The 14919-nt window shown below is 35.5% G+C and overlaps 1 long non-coding RNA gene across 3 annotated transcripts; it reads left to right on the top strand.

Moving 5' to 3' along the window:
• Positions 1–4658: 4658 nt before the first annotated feature.
• LOC148192235 (uncharacterized) lies at positions 4659–7804 on the top strand. Of its 3 annotated transcripts, none has more exons than XR_015782487.1 (4): positions 4659–4953; positions 5233–5404; positions 5833–5924; positions 7004–7804. It is a non-coding gene; the product is annotated as an uncharacterized LOC148192235 (long non-coding RNA). The 3 variants fall into 3 exon arrangements; XR_015782486.1 differs by having other exon boundaries at positions 4660–5081; XR_015782485.1 differs by having other exon boundaries at positions 4661–5404.
• The last annotated feature ends 7115 nt before the right edge of the window (positions 7805–14919 follow it).

The raw sequence follows: 14919 nt of genomic DNA, 5'->3' as shown, positions 1-14919 counted from the left end.
AAACATTATGGTAGAGATATCTTTTCATCTTTTCATTCAAGTATTCCACTGTGTGATGCATTGCTGTTTATTTACATTTCAGAACATTTATTGTTTATGTTATGCATTCATGAATGATTTATGCATTCAATTTTCATAACACCTCTCTTTGATTTTGGCCTTGATTTTTATCTCTTTCTACCTCACCTATACCTTGGCCACATTACAAGCCTTGATTGGAGTCCTATTGATCTCGAGTGTATTTCTAATTCAATTGGTGCGATTAGAAGTTTTCCAAGTTTATGATAGGGTAAATTTGCATAATGTGTTGAGAGTTAAACACCTAGATGTTGAAGTCTGAGGTTATTCTTATATTGACATACTATAGAGAGAGACCGAAACACCTCATATCCTGGGACCGGTGGGTTATGCAATTTTCCACCTTCATTTTAGGGCCATTCAGGATTTGTATGATGTATGCAATTTGATGTCCTGTCTATGAATGAGATTTGTCACAATTGTTGTCTGCATACTTTGATTTTTAAATACTGTCTTCTTGCTTGCATGCATTTGGGATAATTAAGGTTGATTTTTCTTTTCCTTTCTTTTTTTATCTATGGGAAAATTATGAGACTTGTAGTTTACGGGCAAAGGCTATGGATGAAGGGCGATTGTTTGAGAAGCTGAAAGGCCCTCAAAAATACAAATTTAGTATGTTCCTATCATATTTTTCTATACTATACTGTAGATAACTTGCCTGTGAATATTTTTAATCTTTGATTTCACGCAGAAATTCAAAAAGATTATATTCTGTTGACTAACAAAGAATATGCGTCAGACATTCCTAAAGATGCCTAATGCAAAGTCAGTTTGGGAGTTGTTTTCTTTTAGGTAGATGTTTTCTTTGGTTGAAATTATTATCCTAATTTTTTTGATTCTGATGTTTCTTTTATTTGTGCAGTGTTTTCACTCCTTAATATCCTAGATCGTGTTTTATGGCATGTGTGAACTCCTCATGAAAAATGAAGATGGAATTTATCCAGGTAATTTTACTTAGTTTCTTTCTTCAACAAACATAGACTGTTGTTGCAATCTTTGGAGCTTATCCATGAGTTCTCTTTTGTAGTAGGAGGGCATGTGCCTTTTCCGAAGGGCATTTGTAAGCTCATTCCAATGTTTTATTGGAGGAAGTCGTTGTCTTAGTCTCTCTTGGACTGTAGCAGTCCACCAGTGCATTGCATATCCTTGAAAACTTAGGGTAGCAAGAGAGACTTTTCTTTTTTCTCCCACTTGATGGCAAGCACAAATTTGCTCTACCTTCATTTCCCAATCTAGGTAAGCCTTAACATTATCTTTTCCATGAAAATGAGGCAATACTACATTAACTTCCTTAGGGGTAGGAGGATTTTCAAATTCCCTCCTACGTCTTCTTGATGAAGAAGGTTGATGATAATATTCTCCTACTCTTAAGGCCTCTTGTTCATATTGGGACTCTCCATTATAACTTCTCTCCCTATTTCGGACTTGTTCCTTTCTCAAAAGTTTCAACTCATTTTCAACCATGGCATTATGTTGCTCTCTTTGGACTTTTTCTTGACTTATTTTTCTCTCAATCTCATTGAGTTGATTGACGAGAGTTTGGAATGAAAATTGATCTTTGGGAGGATCACTAATTCTAGGGGATTGTCTTCCAGACATTTTGATGAACTTAAAAGTTTTCTTGAAGTAAAGACTAGAATTTTTTCACTTGAGGACAATATTCCAAGTAAGAGAGGTGAACCGTATAGGTTGCTTAAATACGAAGTCTTGCCTTGCCAAATATATCCCTAGTTACTTACTAAAAGTCTTTAAATCAAAATTACCTCTAAATTCATTAAATGTTTAAAGACACACTCAAACTCAAAGAAAACTAGACCCTAAATGCGGACTTCTAAGACTTGGCCTATGCGCTTGCAAAAATTGAAAGAAGTGAGATCTCCTAAGTGAGGCTTGGAACTTTGTATCCAAGACACACTCACTGTCTACCAATTTTATATGAACAATTAAAAGCAAAGTTTGCAAGTGATGGAAGAACACTTGTGAATTCTTCCAAGTCACTTATTTAATGGCCAATTGTAACATCCCAAAATACAGTAATTACCATAATCAGAATTAATTACATTAAAACAGTAAAACAATGCAGTCTTTACAATAATGGATCAAGGTTCAAAAGCCGAACGGCTTGGTTACAAAAATAACGAGTGAAAAACATGAACAGGGATAAACTGGGACGAACGGTTTTACAAAATATTTAATCGAACGTCAAAACTGAAACTAACATCTACAACCCTAATCTAAACGAGCGCTCTAGGGCTCGGCCTTGACTTCCACCTCGACCAGATTTTCTTCTTCAATGACGTCCTCCAGAGTGGCCTCGCCTTCTGCTCACATCCACACGGATGATCATTGCAAGACAGGACGAACGTACATAGACAGTTTGACAACACAAGGAAAAATGAAAGGGTAAGCTTAAGTACTTTAATTTATACATCAAACATACAATAAACATTTCATTTCACACAAGCACAGAGTTTAACATATAACATCATCCAAATTCTTATATATATATATATATATATATATATATATATATAAAACGACCGTCCGGACTGTATGAATCTGTGTAGTTACAAGCGTCCTTGCACCCGAGTGATGTAGTAACTGGGATACACCAAACAGCTGCCACTCGAGGTTAGTCCGTTCTTACGTCGCCCATGTTAACTGATGGACTAAGGACCTCCTGCCGTTCCCACACATGAACTACCCTCTTCTACGTGAAGATGAGTATCACGGAACATCAGGATGGACAGCGAGTCTTAACTTATCCACAGTCATACTTTACCAAAATTTAATATTGAATATATGTAAGAGTCGTTCCTCCCTGGAACGCTCGTCCAAAATCCATAATCATAGAATCACTCATTATAGTGTTCACACTGTAATTTCTTATACTTTATCATCATTCTCATCTTTAGATTTAAGAGCATAAAAAGACGAACGTTCAGTCCTTTAAAGAATTAGGACGAACGTCCAAATAAGGTACTGGATGGACGAACATGACTATCTGTTTGGTCAGTTAAATGAAATGACTCGATTGAAGGTATACTGGTACTTAGAAAAATTTCATAATAAAGATCTTGGACCAGATTTAATGAAAGAAGGATGGTCAATAATACTTAGAATTTTCTTTGTAAAGTTTTGTATATGGTAGAGCGATGCCAGTATTTGAACAAACGTAAGAAAATGAATATTTTAATACTTGAACGAACGCTATTTTATCAAATGGTTATTCAACATTACGAGCGCTTGGTATGAGACCGAGCACCGCTTATGACGAACGCTAGGTATAAGACTGGGCGCTATTTAGGACGAATGCTTGGTATAAGACCGAGCGTTACTGATTTTAAAGTTTAAAGTATTTATATACAACTGAGCTGAACCGAACGCTCAGACAGTAATTCAAATGAGGACGCTCGTTCTCGATCAGAATTCTTTCCGAATGAAAGAATTCCACTCTAAGTCAATTTCAGGAAAACCGTACGGTGTAAGACCATACGATGACGAACGTAATTTATCATGGGAAGAATTATCATATCCAGATTTTTCAGCTATCTTAACTCAACATTTCTCTTGTGATTCATACTTTGTAAATTCATATCCATTATTAATTCTCATACTATACAGATTTCATCATATTAATAAATCAAACTATACTATAGTCATACACCTTTCATACGTATCAAAATCAACATGCATTTCAACCAACAGAAAACATATTTAATATCATTGATCGTTCATCGCAGCTCAATCAGCATACTTTTCATGCATCCAATTTATATCATACAACATGCACGTATAAATTAAATTACTAAGCTTCCCTTACCTGGATAGCAGTGTACTCCCAAAAAGACAAGGTTTAGTTCGTCCTCTAACAGCGTTCTACCCTCAGGTTTCGCTCAACAACTTTCACTTAATCTAAAACACCAGAAATCAGAAGCAACTCAGAGCTATAACCCATGCATGCAACCAAACTAGGGTTCGCATGAAACCAAATGGACGAACGGTTAGCGACTAGAACTTACCAGTTCCGATCCCAATTCTGTTCGGTCCAGAATGACGTTCACGTCTCCAGGAACGTTTCTACGGTGCTGAAACGTGATCGGAGAAGAAGCGTGAGAATTACAATAGAGAGAAGTTGGGAGGTTCTAGAGAGAAGGTGGAGAAAATGGGGTTTGGGTTTCGTGAGGAAGAAGGTGAATGCAGAGAGTGAGAAGAAATGTTTTCAGAAAATCATTTTTCTTCCCAACGTCAAACAGACGTTCACTCTCATGCGGACACCTGTTTTCCACTGCAGAATCAGAATGTTCTAACGTGACAAATGGCAGGCGTTCAGCAGAGAATGTGAGTGCGTTTTAATGAGACTGAGTGTGTGGCACGGTGCATTTATGGAAGCAGTCAGGTGATTCAGCAGTGCATTAATAACAGATTAAACATGATAATTATGGTTTAATTTTCCGAGGTCTCACAGTTATAATATGAAAAGCGGTGACAAACTTGTAAATAAATTAAAAACCTATTATTAATGTATTATAACAGAGTTTTAGATATCAGTTATAATATCTCTTCCCCTCTCTCATTTCCCATATGCCTCTCGCCAGATTTCATTTCACGTTTCCTCTTATTCTCATCCCTATCTTTTGCCACATCTTCATTGTGCTTGCGTCAGTGCTTGCACCTCATTTTCAGTTTCCCGTTGCTTCTCTCATTCTCGCGAAGCATCGCCATCAAACCATACCTCGAGTTCTCTCTCCTACAACAGCCACAGTTCTTCACATATCCACCTTTTCTCCTCACATTTCTACCTTATTTAAGCTATTTCGGCCTTAGAAACACCATCTTCACCGATGAGTTCTTCGATCTATGGCCTCCGCTAGGGTTTCCCTCATCTTTCATCTTTTTCTTTGATTTTAACCGTTTAAATCCTCTTTTGCTTCGATTAAACACTTTCCACCGTTTAATCGGTTAACCTAGTGTTTTAAGGTTCTTTCACCGTTCGATTTAGGGTATCCTTGCTTCATTTACAGTTTTGGTTCATTTGCTCTTGGATACGTATCATTCCACTACGTTTCACCCCTTTTGTTGATTTGAACTTAGAATACAGATGTTCACTTCAATACTTAAGTATTTGTGGTTTGATCATATATATATTTGCAGGTTGAAGGTGAGGTCCAGCGATTAAATGTTGCAAAGTCAGTAAGATGAAACATTTGATGTTTAAGAGGCAGAATGAGCTTAAAGAATTTTACAGAGGCCCCTCGCTCTAGAGTGCACCGGAGCTTCTCTACTTATGGTTTGAAGGAATTACAGAGTTTCCTTGATAACTTGGGTAATTGAGTTCCTTCAATTTTCTTCTTTTTAAGGATTAAGATTCATTTGTAAGTGTAGGTGTAGTATGCTTGAGAGAAAACTTTGACTATAACATATGCCATCTAGTCGACATTTAATTTAGTTCTTGGATGTTTACAATCACTGCCACTGTCTCTAAATCATTCTTGTTATATTTCTGCATAATCAGTACGCATGGTTATGTGATGCATTTCAACAATCTTGTTCTTTTTAATAGGAGTATTACATGGTTCAGATAAACTTTTATGTAAAACAGATCATTTTTTAATTTCATCTTGCTTATCATGTTTAAGTTTTTTGTATACATTACATTATTAGTTCTAAGACATCCTCATAAGAGAACTTTATGGCTTGTATAACTTCACTCTGATGTTGGTTCTTTCAACACTCTGCTTGGCATGGGAATAGGTAGCTGCACCGAACATGGCATGGACCTTTCGGGTTCTCCTTCCTCCGTGCTTAGTCTCTTTTTGGGTTCTCCTTCCTTTCTATTTGTTAAGGTACACAACCATGGAATCTTATTCTTCTCTTACCAAATTGTATCCCTTTAGTTTTGTTCTCATCTTGTATATTTGTTGTCTCTGCTTCCATTTTTATATCACTACCGTTACTATTTAATGTGATCATTATATGTGATAATAATAAACAACATTTCCACATGAGGTTGGAGATGTATGAAGTGGTGCGAAGATGCAACTTATATCTGCACTCATAAGATAGGTGGGAATGGACACGTTAATTTTCTAATTAGGCAGATGATCCAAACATCCTGAAACAAGTTATAGTTTAGTCATCTATAGCACTTGATACTTAACTTTGTCTGCTTGCAGTTATGGGTATAAAACTTTTTATTTGTAAACAACACAAATAGTTCAGACATTTAAAGTAAACCTGAATTTAACAGTAGTGCCTCAAAGTGAAACAATGTTAGTATGATTGTATATCTGGTATAATTGGATAAGGTATGATTGTATATCTGGTATAATTGGATAAGGTATGATTGTATTTATTTTTGGTCTAATAGAAGGATAAATGAATGGGGTTCTGGTGTTAATAAACTCTTGCAATTTTTATTTTAATGAATATTAAAATGACAATTTGCTCCTCTGATAAATACTAATTTGATTCTGATGTTAATAACTTTAACTACTTTATAAATTTTTGCTATTTTTGTTATTATATCACGCATTACTATATTATAAAATTGTGACTTATAAATACTTAATTTGAAAATTTATTTTCTCTTATGGTGTGACAGGATATAATTCATTACTAGCAAAAAATAAATAATAATTTATACTAATAGTCATTCAAGACATGAATTGCATACTAGGTAGTAATTACTAGTTTCTAAACCATTTTCATGTGGGCCATTCCAATAGAACGTTCAGTAAAGAATAATAATTTTATTCAATTACTTTTTTACAGTAATGTTTTAATTTATCAATGACTTTGGTCTCCAACTATATAAAGCCTAGAACCCCATTCTTTGTCATTGTTTGTTTTGAAATATAACCTTTTTCTATTTCCAAAAAAACATTATATATACCAGATAATATGTGTTTTTCTTATACAATAGGCTCCAGGACCATAATGACCGAAGCTTGTGCAGTAAGGATTTGGTTGATGAGGCTTCAAAGAGAAAGAGTGGAGACAATTTGTCAGTTGTGATTTGCTTCCAGCAGCAACCTCCTCGCAACTTGGTGGCCCCTCGGTCTAGAGTGCACTGGAGCTTCTCTGCTTAAGGTTTGAAGGAGTTGTAGAGTTTTCTTGATAACTTGGATAATTTTAGGATTAAAATCCTTACAGGCATTTTCTCATCCTTTAATCCAATAATTGTTCCTAAACAAAGGAATGTTTCTGATGGTCCTTGCAACAAGCTGTTAGAATTTATTGCTAACACAAGCTTGCTATAAAAAGTGTTAGTCAACAACATGCCCAACTTTCAACTGGTTGCCATTATGAGGTTTTTGGACATGTAGTTAGTCCCAAGAAATGACAAGATGGTGAAAGAAAGTCAAAGGTAAGTTATTTCTTGACAACATGGAATTAGAAATAATACGTTTTCTTGACATTTCACAGGCAGAATTGGGATATAAAGATATTTGATAAGGTTCTTGGTTGCTTTGTTTATTTTATGCTTATGGGTTATGGCACATGGATGTCTAACTTTTGTATAGGTCTTTGGAAGCTCATTCAAGGTTGTGGGGGTGTTCCATCTTTAATGATTCATCTCCCATGGATGCTGACATTAGAAGTAACTGGGCTTCTTTTATTTTAAGTGTTTGTAGAAACTGTTACAATTAAATAGTGTATGTACATTAATGTAATATTTAGATTTAATATATAGCTTCATGTATAAATGATGTATTAAATATTAGACTATTTAATATTTGAAATAAATTCTATTTTGTTAGTTTCATTAAATTTGTTTATTTAAACCTCTATGGATTATAAATTGATTGGATGAGATCATAATACAGGAATATTATTATAATTTTATTGGATGTCAAATTTAATAATTTTTTTTAAAATAAAAACATATATTATAACGTACATTGCTTAGTACGTTAGGATACATTGATCACATATTATAATGTACAATAATATATACGTAATAATATATAACATATTATAACATACAAAAACTTCTACGTTATAATACCTTTCACCCTATTATAACATACAAATGAAAATTTGTCATAATAGTCTGTGCATATTATAACGTACATCAGAAACTACGTTATTATATGTGGAACATATTATAACGTAAATTTATGCTACGTTATAAAATGCGCAGAGTTATTATATCGCCCAGAACTATGTCCCCAGTAACTACGTTATAAAAGATCATTTTTGTACGTTATAAAAAGTCATTTTTCCACTAGTGTTAGGGTTTTTCTTCGCAAGGTAATTTAGAGAGTGGCATTAACATTTAAGAAAATGATGATGAATTCCTAAAATATATGAGAGTGGATAAGATGAAATTGATTACCCCAACAACATACTCATCCATCTAATTCGTTCAATGTTTGTGTTCTTCTTTCCCATTGATCATCACATGCATACATTTTTACTTTTGTCTTTTGCATTTGAAACTTATAACAATTTGTTCTTATGTCTTAAATAATCAAGAAATCATATAACTAACTAGGCCGTGAGTCCTTTGGGAGAACGATACTTGGTCTTACCGAGTTTATTACTTGATACGATTCGGTCACACTTGCCGAGGGTTAAACAAACTTTTGGCGCCGTTTTTCGGTGTTCATAAATTTGTCATCAAGTTTTTGGCGCCGTTGACGAGGACTCGTGGTTTAACTAGTTTATTTGTGTGATTATTGATTATCTTTGACTTGAATTTTGAATTTTTAAAGTTGAATTTCTTTTTTTATTTTCTGTTTTTATTTTTCGGTTATTATTTTATTTTATTTTTTTTGTTTTTATTTTTTTTTCGGTTATTATTTTATTTTATTTTTTTGTTTTTATTTTTCTATTTTCTGTTTTTATTTTTTCTGTTGTTATCTTCTTATCTCTTATTTTATATCTTCTCTATCTTTTTGTGCTAACAAATTTTTCTAGGGACTTGTTTTCTTGTGTATGCAGGAAGCAATTCGAACTAGAAGCAAGAAAACCTCGGAACCTCTTCTTGAAGGCTTAGATGAGAGTAGACGGAGGAGAAGAATTCGTACATCTAGAGAACTTTTCCCTCCTCAGGAAGATCTCTTACAACCTTCACCACAAGGTTCTTACCATAGCATTGAGGAGATGGAGAATAATAATGTTAGACGGACTCTTGCAAATTACACTAATGTAGTTGGCCCTCAGCATTTCAATAACATAGCAAGACCGAGGGTCAATGCAGCTAATATGGAGGTGAAACCGGCATTAATCCAACTGGTTAAGAGTAACCAATTTAATGGGTTGTCTCATGAAAGCCCATATGAGCACCTCACAACCTTTAATGAAATGTGCAATACAGTGAAGATAAATGGAGTGCCTGACGAAGCAATCAAACTTAGCTTGTTTCCTTTCTCATTGGGAGGCAATGCTAAGCTTTGGTTGAACTCTTTTCCAGAAGGGAGCTTTACAGAGTGGGAAGCTGTGGTGACAAAGCTTTTGAACAAATACTTCCCATAATCCAAGGTAAACAAAGGGAAGCAAGAGATATCATCTTTCAGGCAAGGAATGGAGGAATTACTAGGTCGTGCATGGGATAGATACAAAAGCCTATTAAGAAAGACTCCCACGCATGGATTTGACGAAGTAGAAGTAGTCCTATTCTTCCTTGGAGGTCTTGGTTCACAAACCAAGTTGATGCTAGACGCCTCAGTTGGAGGCAATATCAAATGGAAGACTCCAGAGGAAGCCACGGAAATAATTGAAAACATGGCTACTAGTGAAAATGAGCTGAACAGTGAAAGAGGAGCTCGTAGTCAGAAGGAGTTGCTACAATTCCAATCAAATGATGCCCTGCTTATTCAAAATAAGATTATTTCTCAGCAGTTGGAAGAAGTAATTAATAAACTTTCTCAATTACCACAAGAAATACAAAATGTATCAATGGTTCAATGGCAGCAGCAAAGATGGCAAACACAACCTACTCCATTTGGGAAGACAACAAAACTTGACGAGACATTCCAACAATTCTTGAAGACGAATGCATCTTATTATAAGAATGTGGAAGTTGCATTTAAAAATATGAAGATCCAAAGCCAGTCATCATCAGTAACTCTTTGTCTCCAAAAGAAGAAGAACAATTGATAGAAATTCTGAAAGCTAACAAAGAAGCGATTGGGTGGTCAATATCAGATCTTAAAGGTATCAGCGCAACTTATTGTATGCATAAGATCTTTATGGAAGATGATTATAGACCGAGTCCTCAACCATAGAGAAGGTTAAATCCTATAGTGAAGGAGGTGGTTAGAAAAGAAGTGTTGAAACTTTTGGAAGCTAATATCATCTATCCAATCTTTGACAGTGAATGGGTGATAACAGTTGAAAAACTGTTATTTTCATGCTTAAAATTGACACTAAAAGCAACCTTTACACTTAGAAACTAGCTTGAAATCATGCTTTTCTTCATATTTTCATAAATAAGAGAGCTGGACAGGTTTATGCTTGATTTCAGTGTTTTTGTGCAGGTTTTAAGGTGAATTTAGTGAAAGAAGTGAAGAAGGAGAGAGATGAAAACAGAAAAGACATCAAAAAGTGCAAAAGAAGAAGCCGAAGTCACCGCTCAGCGGCAGTTTACCGCTGAGCGGCACTCAGGAAGTCACGGGAGGTCCGCTGAGGGGCAAAATGGCCGCTGAGGGGAAGAAACTACTCACGCACTTACCGCTGAGCGGCACTTTACCGCTGAGCGGTACACTTATTATGGGCTTGGACCTAGATTTTTTGTAATTTTAGAATAGTATATAAGCTTTAGGACGTCCTAGGGTTTGTATCTTTGGCTGGAACGAAGAAAACACTCTCTCTTCCACCCCTTTGAAGGAGGATCTTGGATGCTGAGGCTTCCTCTTCACCGTTTTAGGGTTTTATCTTTCATTCTTTCATTGTTATTCATCTAGGTTCACCATGAATATGGTGAACTAAACGCTGTATGTTTGTTGGGGAATCAATGTAATCTTTTGAAGCTCTCATATATGGAATTTGTTTTTACATCTTTTATTTAAGATCTATGCTTTCTTTCATCATTAGTTAGGGTTTTTCCTCTTTGCTTAATGCTTGCATTGTTTAACTCATTCGATGCATGATTATTGGTTTTGTCGATACGGGTACGTACGGGGAAGTCTAGATCTGGGGAATTTCTCCCAATATTATATTGGTTGTCGTTAAGCTCCTGCACTTATGAACTAATTATTAGGAATGCTAGGAATTGTATGAACTCGTGATTAGGGAGAAGCCTTCTTGAAAGATACTTTAGAGAGTGGCATTAACAATGATGATTTGAATGTTGAATTCCTAAAATATATGAGAGTGGATAAGATGAAATTGACCCCCAACAACATATTCATACATATATTTCATTGAAAGTGTTTATCTTTTGTTTTTTTTGCCATTGATCAAAACTTCATGCATACATATTTAATTTTCGTCTTTTGCATATAAAAATCCAAATATTTCGTCTTTAAGTCTTAGCTAATCAATAAACCACACAACTAAACTAGGCCGTGAGTCCTTTGGGAAGAACGATACTTGGTCTTACCAAGTTTATTACTTGAACGATTCGGTCATACTTGCCGATTGAAAAACAAGTTTGTGACATCATATTTTGGTGTTCATAAATTTGTTCATCAATGGGTAAGTCCAGTACAGGTGGTTCCAAAGAAAGGCGAGATGACAGTAATTCATAATGATAAGAATGAACTTATTCCTACTCGGACAGTTATTGGATGGCGAATGTGCATTGATTACAGGAAGCTAAATAAAGCCATTAGGAAGGATCATTTTCCTCTTCCTTTAATGGACCAGATGTTGGAGAGATTAATAGGTCAAGCTTTTTATTGCTTTCTAGATGGATATTCTAGATACAATCAAATTGTGGTAGATCCAAAAGACCAAGAGAAGATGGCCTTTACTTGTCCTTTTGGTATCTTTGCCTACAGAAATATGCCATTTGGATTATGTAATGCTCTAGCTACATTTCAAAGGTGTATGCAGGCAATTTTTGCAGATCTCCTAGAAAAGTGCATTGAAGTCTTCATGGATGATTTTTCAGTCTTTGGAAATTCTTTCCTTAGGTGTTCAGACAAATCTTGTTCTTAATTGGGAGAAATGTCATTTCATGGTAACAGAAGGAATTGTGCTGGGACATAAAATTTCTGCTAAAGGGATTGAGGTGGATAAAGCCAAAGTAGAAGTCATTGAGAAACTGCCTCCACCAACAAATGTAAAGGGGATAAGGAGTTTTCTAGGTCATGCTGGATTTTACAGAAGATTCATCAAAGATTTTTCAAAAATTACTAAACCATTGAGTAATCTTCTTATGAAGGATGCCCCTTTTGTGATGAATGAAGAATGTTTGAAAGCTTTTGACACATTGAAGAGTAAATTAGTGTAGCTCCAGTAATTATAGCTCCAGATGGAATAAAAACTTTGAGCTAATGTGTGATGCTAGTGATTATGCAATAGGAGTTGTTCTTGGCCAGCGAAAAGAGCAGATCTTTCATCCAATTTATTATGCCAACAAAGTTCTTAATGATGCTCAGTTGAATTATGCTACTACGGAGAAAGAATTCCTAGCTATAGTGTATGCTTTAGAGAAATTTAGACCTTATCTTATTGGGTCTAAGGTGATTATTTATACAGATCATGCAGCTATCAAATATTTGTTGACAAAGCTAGACTCTAAGCCACATTTGATTAGATGGGTATTACTCTTACAAGAATTTGATGTGGAGATCCGTGATAAGAAAGGGAGTGAGAACTTGATTGCTGATCATTTGTCACGGTTAGTCAACAAGGAGGTCACTAGCAAGGAATCAGAGATCTGGGAATCTTTTTCAGATGAAGCACTCATGTATATTCAGCATAGGCCGTGGTTTGCTGATATGGCTAATTTCAAAGCTGCAAGGGTTATGCCAGAAGATTTAAATTGGCAACAATGAAAGAAATTTTTGCATGATGCCAAGCAGTTTGTCTGGGATGATCCTTATTTGTTCAAAATTGGAGCAGATAATCTTCTGACGAGATGTGTGACAAATGAAGAAGCAGAAGGAATTCTCTGGCATTGTCATGATTCACCTTATGGGGGACATTTTAATGGAGAAAGAACAGCAGCAAAAGTTCTCGTATCAGGGTTTTATTGGCCAACTCTATTTAAAGATGCTCATAATCATGCTAGAAATTGTGATAAGTGTCAAAGAGTAGGGACGATTACTAGACGTCATGAGATGCCATTACAGGGCATTTTAGAGGTTCAGGTTTTTGATTGTTGGGGTATTGACTTTGTGGGACCCTTTCCTCCATCTTTCAACAATGAATATATATTGGTAGTAGTGGATTATGTGAGTAAATGGGTGGAAGCATTAGCTTGTCCTAAAAATGATGCTAGCACGGTAATCAAATTTTTGAAGAAGCAGATATTTTCACGTTTTGGAACTCCAAGAGTGCTAATTAGTGATGGGGGATCTCATTTCTACAATTAGCAGCTAGGAAAAGTACTCAAACATTATGGAGTGAAACATAAGGTAGCTGCACCTTATCATCCACAAACCAATGGACAAGCTGAGGTATCTAATAGAGAGATAAAAAGGATCCTGGAAAAAACCGTTACTTCATCAAGAAAGGATTGGTCACTAAAACTGGATGATGCTCTTTGGGCTTATAGGACGACAATGAAGACATCCATGGGATTATCACCTTTTCAATTAGTCTATGGGAAAGCATGTCATTTGCCAGTAGAGTTGGAACATAAAGCTTTGTGGGCTTTAAAATTCTTGAATTTTGATCCTTATGAAACTCAGAGCACACGCAGAAGGATGATTCTGGAGCTTGAAGAAATGCAGTTACATGCATATGATTCATCCAGGGCTTACAAAGATAAGATTAAGTTTTATCATGACAGGAAGCTGGTGAATAAAGTCTTTAATCCAGGGCAGCAGGTGCTATTATTCAACTCAAGATTGAAGCTATTCCCTGTGAAGTTGAAGACAAAATGGTCAGGACCATTCGTAGTAAAAGGAGTGCATCCACATGGAGTAATTGAATTATTTGATCCAGCTGCTGATGATCCACAGAAAAGTTGGGTGGTGAATGGTCAACGTCTCAAGCCTTATCTAGGGGGAGAAGTGCAACACTTTTCCACAATGATGCAGTTGGTTGATCCTTGAGATTTTGGGTCAGGCTCGTGACGTTAAACAAGCGCTTATTGGGAGGCAACCCAGTGTTCTAAACTTATTTGCTTCTGTTTTTAGAATAGGGTTTGATGTACTCAATTGGAAACTTTATCTGTTATGATGGTTTGCTTATGATTGTTGATTGATAAGTAATGCCTGATGATGCTTTGATATTGATTGATGTTGAGATGTGCACATTATATGCTTATACAGATGGTTCACAAGCTTTGTGAACAAATGCACGATGTTGTGATTGTGATCATGATACTAAGCAGGATGTGTATATGTGGAATGTGAATGAGCTTATTTGTGAAGTTTTGAGCTCCAGAGTTATTGTGATTGAATGCTATTACTTTGAAAGTATGAATAACTTTGCCCAGGTTTTCTATGATTGAATCAATTGCTTTATTGCATCATATGATCAAGGCCATTTGTTGGTAACCCTTTTATTAGCCAAATGTATGATTTTAGCCTACAAAAGAGAGCACTATGTGTTCTATCCTTTGAACCCTTAGCCTTGAACATAATTTGAAAACCCCTTGTGAAAAGCTTTACCTTGAGTTAAGTAGAAAATATTTTGTGGTATTGATGAATGTTCAAGTTTGGGGTTATTGGGAAGTTATGAAAGGGAAATTGAAAGCATTGAGCTAAGAGCTAA

Source organism: Vigna umbellata, chromosome 10 (assembly GCF_029865625.1).
Source record: "Vigna umbellata cultivar VRB3 chromosome 10, Vumbellata_1.0, whole genome shotgun sequence".
Lineage (NCBI taxonomy): Eukaryota > Viridiplantae > Streptophyta > Magnoliopsida > Fabales > Fabaceae > Vigna > Vigna umbellata.
Note: the sequence above shows the minus strand (reverse complement) of the source record. Positions and strands in the feature narration are given on the sequence as shown.